Genomic DNA, 11,680 nt, shown 5'->3' on the forward strand with positions numbered 1-11,680 from the left:
ATTATGACTCAACTCCTAATCCCTCAAGCTGGGGTTAAACCAAACACTTACCTCGATGCTTTGAACTCAACTCAAGCCTCAACTATAGCTTTACCCCGTGATTCCACCTCCAATCCGCTCGAATCTAGTCACAAGTCACTTAATTACTTTAACAAACACTAAATTAATCAATTTGAATGCATAAAAATGAATTTCTCAAAGTTTTGCCCAAAAATTCCCAAATCGCCCCCGGGCCCACGTGGTCAAAACCCGAGGTTCTAACCAAAACCCGGTTACCCATTCCCCCACGAACCCAAATATGTGATTTGATTTGAAATCGGACCTCAAATTGAGGTCTAAATCCCCAATTTTAGAAAAACCTAGGTTTTACCCAAAACCCCCAATTTTACCTATGAAAATCATTGATTTTAAGTGGAAAACATGTTAAATGATGTTAATTATTGAAAGAATTGAGTAAAAATCGACTTACAATTGATTTGGAATGAAACTTGTTCTTGAAAAATCGCCTAAGGAGTTTGGATTTTGAAAGAATGGTGAAAAATGGTTCAAATTCGACAAAGTATAAAATTTGTTGGGCCTCAGATATGGGAATTGCGAACGGGGGTTCGCAACCAAATATGGGAAATGCGAAGTCATGTTCGCATTTGCGAACACTGAGCAAAAACAAGGGCATCGCATTTGCGACGCTTATGTCGCATTTGCGATAGACCAGACTCCGCATTTGCAAGCCTGAAGGTCGCATTTGCGACTGGCTCACTTCCGCATTTGCTAACCAATTGTTCGCATTTGCGACCCATCTACTATCTTCCCTTCTTCGCATTTGCGATGCCAGGCTCGCATTTGCGAGCTCGCATTTGCGAGGCCTGCTTCGCAAATGCGAAAATTGCAGGACTGAATGCACCAGATTTTCTCTAAGTTCAAAATGCACTCCGACACCTATCCAAAACTTACCCGAGCCCTCGGGGCTCCAAACCAAACATACACACCACCTCAAAATCATCCTACGGACTTATCCGTGTGATCAAATTGCAAAAACAACATCATATACATCGAATCAAGCCTCAAAACTCATGATTTCTTCTAAATTTTCGTAAAACATCAAATTTCCATTTTAAGTCCGAAACACGTCAAACGACGTCCCTTTTCAACCAAACTTTACAGAAAGTGCTTAAATCACATATAAGACTTGTACCGTGCGCCGGAACCAAAATATGGGCCCGATACCATAGTCTTCTAATCAAATTTCGTTTTCAATTTCCATAATTATTTCCAGAAAACAATTTCACACAAAAATTCATTTCTCGGGCTTGGGACCTCGGAATTCGATTCCGGGCATACGCCCAAGTCTCATATTTTCCTACGGACCCTCCGGGACCGTCAAATCACGGGTCCGGGTCCGTTTACCCAAAATGTTGACCAAAGTCAAATATATTCACTTTAATATCAAAATTTAGCTTTTTTCTCACAAAGTTCATATTTAAGCTTTCCAGCTACGCGCCCGGACTGTGCACGCAAATCGAGGCAACCCTAAATGAGGTTTTCAAGGCCTCAGAAGTACAAAATGGGTAAGGAAACAGGTGATGACCCTTTGGGTCGTCACAATAGTGAATGCTAGAATGTCTGTGTTAATTATGACATGTTCACTTGCTATTTTGTCACTCAGCATGATCACTTGATCCCCATACCCCATTAGTGACTGATGGAGATCTTAACAGTTACCTCAACCTTTTTTTCCATACCCTGCTTGAACCATTTTGTGACATGATTTAGATCTTCTCTAGTTCTTTAGTCTATTATGACAATCCCAAAATACCCATATGTGATATTTGGTATGAGTTTGCTATCTTACACTGTTCGGAGTCCTTGCAATGTTTTTTCTGCATGTATAATGTGTTGCAATTTATATTAAGACTATTTTCCATCTACTAGGATCTTGCTTCTATGCTAATATGTTTGTCAGTCAGTCCTTTGTTCATTTGATGCCCTGTTTCTTCCAATGTTTATCACAGAATGTGTCCACCATCATGTCTATGTACTGATTAGCATGACCCTTGGATGCATGTTTAGCTTAATTTGAACCTCCTAAGCCTCAATTGGTTTAGTGTCATGACTGATAACCTATGCAAACCTGTTTCTTTCCCCAACTTCTTCCAATATATCGTTGTCTATGTAGTACTTTGCTATGTGTTGAAATTCTGCTAAACTTGCTGGCCTGTTTGATTAGTTTCTCTCTATGGCTATGTCTACTTTAGGTTATAAGTGTGTTTTCCACTTATGTCCCTCAGCTATTGTCCATTCTCCCTCATTGTCACTTATGCTATTCTGAACTCCTTATTCTTAGCCGGCTGAAAGTCAAGGCTATCAAGGCTCTTGCTACTGACCTCCCTAGTGTGAGCACTGCTCGGGGTCCATTTGAGGCCCTTGTGAACTCTGACACACTAGGATTTGGGTCCTTGATCATTCCCCTTGATACTGAAACCTGCACTATCCCTGACACTCCACTCTTTATGCCTATGGTCTACTGAATATGTAAATTGGTTGGTCAATCTATGATTATGTGATCTAGCCTAAGCTCTTCTATGGATTCTGGTTTGTGCTGATGAATATGATTCCTGGGCATGCTGCATGAGAGTTGCTGAAGGCCCAAACAATGCTGGGTGTTTCCTTTTGGGATTGCTATGAGCCTACTGCCATTATTTGTACAATACCTGTAATTACATTACTATTGGAACTGTAATATCTTTGTAATGAACAATTGGGTGTTAGTAAAAATGGGGAATGGGTAGATTCTTAATGTTTGCATAAAAGGAGTAGATAATATGCCTATAGGACTTATTGATTCACTTGCTATATGTGTCATTCGATCTATATGTGCGCTATGGAAATCATGTCATTAGGATAAACATACACATGTACACTGCCTGTTAGCAAACGTGAATGCCGCAATTGTTTCTTTCTGTTATGCATTGTTAGAGAACCTGCCTGTCAATGAATTACCTTTCAATTCGCCTCAGCATGATCACTAGAAAGCATGCCTATAGGATTAATCACTTCATTTGCTATTGTCCTACACTGTATACTAGAAACCATGCCTATAGGATTAATCACTTCATTTGCCATTGTCTTAAACTGTACACTAGAAACCATGCCTATAGGATCTGACCACTTCATTTGCTATTGTTTCCCATTCTACAATAGATATCATGCCTATAGGATTTTAACTACTTAAATTCGCTATTGCATTACACTACCCACCTAGAAAGCATGCCTATAGGGATAAAGCGTTTAAAATCAAGCCCAATTGTCAATCGTTAGAAAACCTGCTCAGAGGATATTCATTGACGACTTCACTGCCCATTTACACAAACGACTAGATATCATGTTTATAGGACCTGCAACATTCTTATACGTCAGAAATTATAGCATTACCTCTATAATACTAGAATCCAGAATCACCTAGCAATCATGCCTATAGGTTTAATCACTTATAATCTGCAATTGCAATAATCCTCTTGTAATACCAATTACGCCCCCCTAAAACAATTATTTGTCTATAAGTGTGAAATGGCAGCTTGCATCTGGAACTACCCGTACTTTGGTTCAAAGTCATCAAGAAATCATGTCTATAGGTTTAAGGTTCTGAATTCTGAAAGCTCCTAATTTGCATATGTGTTTGCGTGCGTTTTCTGTCTAAGTGCGGGGGTCAATATGAGCCTTTAGTTGCTTTTATGTGAAGTCTTTATATGTTTTGCTTGTCGCCTAGTTTTTGCAATTTTGAGCAGCCCAGATAAGGTCTAGAACAATCCAAATAGAGGTCCAAAACCCCCTGGACCATAGGCATGGGACGGGAGTGCACGCATAAGGCACGGTTTAGAATCAACTAATGCGTTGTAGGTAACAACTTAAAGATAGTAATCGGGTAGTAGGAGGTGATAGTCTTTGCCCGCTGAATAATACGAGTAACACCCCATCTTGAGGGAGTTACGAAGTATTATTTATGTTGCACGGGGTCATCCTTTAGGCTAAAAAATTTAGGACCCCCCTCCCCATCTTGTCGTTAAATTAATTATTTGTGTTTAATAATGAACTTTCCAAACTTCTTACTTTCTTTGTCTTTGTTTGTCTTACTAATTCATATAATTCGAGTTCGGCAGGGACCCACAGTTATGGACCTTGAGAAATTCCTAACACCTTCTACTCGAGGTAATTTGAGCCCTTACCCGATCTTTGGTGATGCAAATTGGTTAAACTAGAGTTATTTGCAAATAGGTGCGCTAACGCACTTCAAACCCGTTAGGTGGCGACTCTTCTCTTTTAACACCTTCCTTAAAAGAGTTGTCACGCGTCGAAACCCGATTCCGCGAGAAAAAGGGGCGCGACAACTTCTTTATAGCCCACATTGCCTTGTGCTTTAGTTCCACCGGAAGATGACAAGCTTTTCCGAACACCAACCGGTATGGCGATATTCTGATAAGTGTTTTGTAAGCCGTCCGATAAGCCCAGTTGGAGACTTTCACTTGCCCACTAGCTTGTGGGTGACAAGGAGTCGAGAATTTGTGAGTGACAACATACTTGCTAAGTAAAGTGTCAAAAGCTTTGTTGCAAAGTGTGACCCCTCATCGCTTATGATTGCACGTGGAGTACCAAACCTTGTAAAAATATTCTTATTCAAGAAAGCCACTACACTTATCGCCTCATTGTTGGGTAAGGCGACAGCCTCAATCCATTTGGACACATAATCTACCGCGACCAAGATGTAGGTGTTTCCACAAGAACTCACAAGAGGGCCCATGAAGTTAATTCCCCAAATATCGAAAATATCAATCTCCAAGATGGTTGTGAGATATTTCATTTTTCTTTGAGATTCCACCGGCACGTTGACATTCATCACATCTTTTTACCAAATCACTAGCATCCTTGTAAAGAGTAGGCCAATAGAAACCACAACTAAGCACTTTGGCCGCCGTTCTTTCTCTACCATGATGGCTACCATATGGAGACGAATGGCAAGACCCAAGAATATCACCTTGCTCTTTTTCTGGTACACACCTCCTAATCACCCCATCCGTACAAATCTGGAAAAGGTATGGTTCATCCAAATAATAATCTTGACAATCCCGTTTGAGCTTCTTCCTTTGGCTTGAAGAGAACTCATCCGGAATGATTCCACACACAAGAAAATTTGCTAATCTGCGAACCATGGCACCTCTTTCATTAAAATTTCCATAAGTTGCTCATCGGGGAAAGAGTCATTGATTTCAAGACCATCATGCGGCCTCCCTCCTCCTCCAAACGAGACAAGTGGTCTGCCACTTGGTTTTCACTACCTTTCCTATCTTGGATGTCAGTATCAAATTGTTGTAACTAGAGCACCCATCTCATCAACCGAGCTTTGGAGTCCTTTTTGCTCATAAGATAGTGAAGCGCCGCACGGTCCGTATGGACAATAACTTTTGCACCCATCAAGTACGGGCAAAACTTATCAATTGCAAACATAATAGCAAGGAGATCTTTCTCCGTAAAGGTATATTTGACTTGGCACTATTCATGGTCTTACAAGCATAGTAGACCGGATGGAAAATATTATTGATACGTTGCCCCAAAACAGCCCCAACCGCTACGTCACTTGCATCACACATGAGTTCAAAAGGCACGCTCCAATTTGGAGCGGTGATGATGGGTGTAGTTGTCAACTTGAGCTTGAACAATTCAAAGGCTCTCATACAGTCATCATTGAAATTAAACTTGGCATCCTTCTCAAGAAGCTTGCACAACGCGTTCACCACTTTAGAGAAATCATTGATAAAGCGCCTGTAAAAACCCGCATGGCCCAAGAAACTCCGCACACCCTTCAGTGAAGTTGGTGGTGGAAGCTTAGAAATCACCTCAATCTTGGCATTGTAAACTTCGATTCCATTCCTTGAGATTTTATGGCCAAGGACAATACCTTCCTCAACCATGAAATGGCATTTCTCCCAATTGAGCACCAAATTGTTTCTTCACATCTAGCCAACACTTTGTCCAAATTTGCAAGACAATCATCAAAAGAATCCCCAACCACCGAGAAGTAATCCATGAAAACTTCAAGGTAGTCCTCCACCATGCTAATGAAAATAGCCATCATACACCTTTGAAAAGTCGCATGTGCAGTGCACAAACCAAATGACATCCTCTTGAAAGCAAAAGTACCATAGGGACATGTAAAGGTTGTTTTCTCTTGATCTTCAGGAGCAATGAGAATTTGGTTGTAGCCCGAGTACCCATCAAGAAAATAGTAGAAAGCATGGTCGGCCAATCTATCGAGCATTTGATCTAAGAAAGGAAGTGAAAAGTGATCCTTCCTTGTGACTTTTTGAGCTTGCAATAATCCGTACACACCCTCTAACCAGTCACCATTCTTGTAGGAATCAATTTATTCTTGTCATTGGTGACCACCGTCATGCCCCCTTCTTTAGGACACAATTAAGCAAAGAAGTCCATGAACTATCGGAGATGGGGTAGACAACCCCAGCATCCAACCACTTGATAATCTCCTTCTTAACAACTTCTTGCATAGCCTCATTGAGTCTTCTTTGGTATTCAATAGATGGTTTAGCGCCATCCTCCAACTTGATCTTATGCATGCAAAAGGTGGGTCTTATCCGCCAAGGTCCACCTAATAGCCTTCTTCCTCCTTTGTAGCACTGCCAATGTGGAATCTACGTACACGTTAGTCAAACAAGAGGAAAGAATAACCAGTAAAGTAGAACAAGAGCCAAGAAATTCATAACGAAGATGTGAAGGCAATGGCTTCAACTCCAAGGTAGGTGTCTATTGAATAGAAGGCTTTGTAGGAGGAGTCTTCCTACTTTCAAGATCCAAGGACAATTTTCCAGGTTGCATAGTTGTACAACCCCATTCCTTGCAAAGAGTTCACACATTCCATGAAGCCATCCATCTCGTCGTCATCAAAGTTGAGCAAGACGGCCTCCAACATATCACCAACATTGATTGTAGCACTTGTATCATCAACAATGACATCGGTCACCAAATCCACAAAAGAACACACCTCATTGCTATTTGGTTGCCGCATGGACTTACACATATGGAATACCACTTTTTCATCACCAACCCGGAAAGTGAGTTCTCTGGCTTCAACATCACAAAGAGCTTTACCCATATCAAGGAAAGGTCTCCCAAGAATAATTGGCACTTCATAATCAACCTCACAATCTAGAATGACAAAATCCGCCGAAAGAATGAGTTTATCAACCTGGACCAAAACATCTTCAATCACACCCAAGGGCCTTTTCATGGTACGAACGGCCATTTGCAATCTCATAGAGATGGGTCTTGGTTGCCCAATCCCCAAAGTCTTGAAAACCGAATAGGGAATCAAATTTATACTTGCCCCAATATCACAAAGAGCTTTAGCAAACTCGGCACTTCCAATTGTACAAGGAATCGTGAAAGCACTGGGATCATCCAACTTAGGATCCATTGACTGAACAATTGCACTCACTTGATGAGTGACTTTGATAGTTTCAAAATTCATCGACCTCTTCTTGGTCACAAGATCTTTCATAAACTTTGCATAACTGGGCATTTGTTCCAAAGTTTCTACCAATGGCACATTGATTGAAAGGCTCTTCATCATGTCAATGAACTTCTTGAATTGGTTCTCACAATTTTTCTTGGCAAGTATTTGAGGGTATGGAGGTGGAGGCTTAGGCAATGGTGCCTTTGCCTTTTGCACTATCGGTTCCGGTATGTCAATGATGTATTCCCTAGAAGGGTTCACCTCCTACTGAGTCTCTTCCACACTATCATCAATATCAATCTGAACTTCCTCATTAGGTTGAACAACATTGTTCGGGATCTCTTCTTCTTGCATCACTTGATCATCATCAACAAGTCGCCTTCCACTTGATGTGGGTGCATTCCTGCCTCTTCCACTTCTTGTGATAACCGCCATAGCATGCCCCGTATTGTTACCACCCTTTGGGTTTACCACTGTGTCACTTGGTAGTGCCCCCTTAGGACTAAAATTTAAAGCTTGAAAGATTTTCCCCATTTGAAATTCTAGATTTCGTATTGATGTGTTGTGTGAGGCAAGTTGGGCATCCGAAATGGAACTCTTTTCCATCATTTGCTTGAACATATTCTCAATACGTCTCATCTCATTGTTTGAAAAACTTGACCCATCGGTAGGATAAATAGGTGGGTTGCTTGGTTGTTGATACATTGGGGTCTCTGAAAATCGACCCCCGGTTGCCTTGATTGATTCCCCAACCATCTTGATTGTTGCCTCCCCAATTTCCTTGGTTGTTTCCACTCCAATTCCCTTGATTGTTGTTTCCACTCCAATTTCCTCGATTGTTGTTGTTATGCCAATTCCCTTGATTATTAGAATTCCAATTGCCATGATTGTTTTGTGGTCACCATTGCTGTTGGTTTGGGCCTTGGAAGTTGTTTCTTTTCCCTTGAAAATTGTTCACATTATAAGAATCATCTTGGTCAAAACCACCATCATCTTGCACATAGTTCTCCCCTCGAGTTCGCACTTGTGGATCCTTAGTCCTCTTGTTGTTCACCAAAACATCCACGTCCATAGCATGGACTTGCTTAGGGGCTTGCACTTGACTAAGCTGAGCTTTTGCTAGTTGATTCATGGTAGTGGTCAATTCGGCAATGGCTTGCCTATGGTCATGCAATTCTTCGTGGAGGTGGATCATGTTCGGATCACCTTGTGGAACATTGGCCCGAGATTGCCAAGTCGATGATGTTTCTACCATATAATCTAAGATTTCACACGCCTCCACATAAGGCGTAGTCAAAAGGTTCCCAACGGCTAGTTGATTCACTATATATTGGTTAGTAGTATTTCCCACGATAAAAGGTTTGTTGTATCATGTTTTCCGTCATATCGTTGTTGGGACATTCCCTAACCATTGTTCTATAGCGCTCATATATATCGTGTAGTGTATCATTCAGCTCTTGCTTGAATGCAAAGATCTCATCTGGAAGTGTATTCATGTGCCCGGGAGAGAAAAACTTAGTAATGAACTTTTTCGCCAACTCATCCTAAGTGTGAATTTTATGGTTCAGCAAACATTAACCAATCTAAAGCTTTCCCCCGTAGAGAAAAGGGAAAAAGCCTTAGCCTCAATGCATCCTCGAAAATAATAGTTTGCTTGCTCCCCCAACATGTATCGAAGAAGCCCTTCAAATGTTTATAAGCATTTTGAGTTGGAGCACCGGTAAAGAAACCCTGTTGCTCAAGCAAAGTGAGCATCACATTGGTGATTTGAAATTTGCTTGCCCTAATACGGGGAGGGACTATTGCACTCGCATAACCTTCGTTGGGAAATACCCGGTGTGGTGCCGCTCGTGGTGGAGGTGGGGGTGGAACGAGCACACTGTCATGAGGTACTCGGCCTCTCCGATTGGCTTGCAGCTCTTGAGGTACCTCCTTTACTTTTTCTTCCTCACAGTCCAATTCCTGCAAAGGCAAATTTCCGAGCTCATTGTTCGCCATGATTGTACCTAAAATTTCTTAAAAAAACTAGTAACACGGAAGGGAAAGAAGATATTCCAAAAACACACTCAAATAGATAACACCATTTTAACTTCCCGTCAAGGGCGCCAAAAGTTTATCCACTCCCAATCCACACTCAACAGTGAGTGGAAGAGGTCGTTGAAAGAATAGTACCCAACTATGAGTCGGGGTCGATTTCCTCAGGGAGATAACAATGGGTGCTAGAGTGTATACTTGATTAGGGGTGTGTATTCGAATCGGTTTATCGATAAATCGAATGGATTATTTGTTATCGGTTTATCGATATCGGTTTATCGATTTATCAATTTTGAAATTTTCCTTATCGAGTTATCGATTTCGATTTTGTCCTCTTCGGTTATCAGTTTATCGATAAACCGATAAGATATACTAAAAAGGCAATTTTTTTTTACCCTTATTCTATAATACACTGTCCTTTACCCTAAGTCCCTAACCCTATTATTTCCTCTACCACATTTAAGGAATGATCATATTTAAAGCTCAAGGGAATGAAGTTCAAATTAATGGAAAACAAAATTAGCCGTGATGAAGTATTTTGTTTTGTTTTTTTATACCGTTGGAGTGTTGGTGGCATACATTTGATCCCCTACTTTAGTTTCGTTGCATGTGCTTGTTGACACAATTTTTATGTTATAAACGGTGTTCGTCTTATTTTAGCTTCTTTTTGTCCATATTAGTTAGGCGTGTTTATAGCGATATACTTTCCGTGGAATCCCGTAAATTTTCTTATTGGTGTAATCGATAACCGAATCGATAAGCCCCAAAAATCGATAAATCGAAATCAAAAAAATCGAAACCTTATTGAAACGACAACGATAAGCATATGTACAAATCGATAATCGATAAGTAATTATCGATAAGGGTCAAAATCGAATCGATAAATCGAATGCACACCCCTATACTAGATCCGTGAAGACGAAACAACTTAAATACACTTCCAAACAAGGTTGTGTTGCAAATTACTTCTATAAACTACACTATCAATACTCAATTAGAGAAATGAAACTAGAAATTGACTAATTATTTTGCTTGTGTTCAAATAGGTAAAAGGCCTAGGGATGTAACCTTCGCCTAGGTGTTCGTCTAATGGGTAAAGTACGTTAACACTTGTTTTATTGATCGTGGTGTATTATAGCTCTCAACTCTAAGTTACCCACTCAATACCTCTCAGTCATAGAGTAATTTTGCCCAATTTGTCTTTCCCAAGCCCAAATGGGTATCAAGCTAGATAGTTGATATGAGCTTAAGTTGGGTTTTTCCTATCTCTAGTTCAAATCCTTTAATTAGGCTAGTCAAATCCTTAACTAGCCCAAGTTTTTCTAGACTAGGTCCCTCTTTCTCAAGTAAAGACATAGTATGTAGATTTTGAAGAAGAGTATTTGACTTTTATTATTTTTATTTCGTTTTTTTTAATTGGAGTAGTGTGACTATGTTACTATTGACAGATTTCAATGCCATAAGATGTATCAATAGTTTTCTATTCTAAATAGAAAGAAAGTCAAATTTGTCTAAATACTAGACATAAGGAAGCAGGGAATAAATGTGGGGAACAGGTATGAATCAATGTTTGCAACCATTAATTCTAAAAATCAAAACATGAACAAGGATAATTAACAAACATCAATCATAAACAAGCATCAAATTAAATACCCTTAAGGTTACACACTAGGGTTAGGTCACAACCCTAGTAAAAGTCTAGCTACTCATAGTAGAAAATAAAGAAAAGAAAGAAGAAATACTAATTCAACCCATAATAGAAGATTAAAATGATAAACTATGATGCTTTTATCCCAAAATGATCACAAATTTCCTAAAATAAAAAATTTACAATGGCTACAGCTTCTTAGAACTTCAAAACATGACCTAAAAATGTGATTCCTATCTATTTATAGTGGCTCAAAATTCGCTGACAAAAATACCCATCGGGAGGTTCTGCGACCGCACAATTCCATGTGTAGTCCGCACATTGCTTGAATCTGCAAGGAACTTGATTCTGTAGCCCCACAATATGGTCTGTGGCTGCGATTTAGCTTCTGCAGCCGCACAATTTATGTGCGGTCCACACATTAGGCAAGGCTTCAAGTCTTGGTCAGTTGCACACTCTCTGAATTTTTTAAATTCTTG

The sequence above is a fragment of the Nicotiana attenuata genome, chromosome 5 (genome assembly GCF_001879085.1).
Source record: "Nicotiana attenuata strain UT chromosome 5, NIATTr2, whole genome shotgun sequence".
NCBI classification, from domain to species: Eukaryota; Viridiplantae; Streptophyta; class Magnoliopsida; order Solanales; family Solanaceae; genus Nicotiana; species Nicotiana attenuata.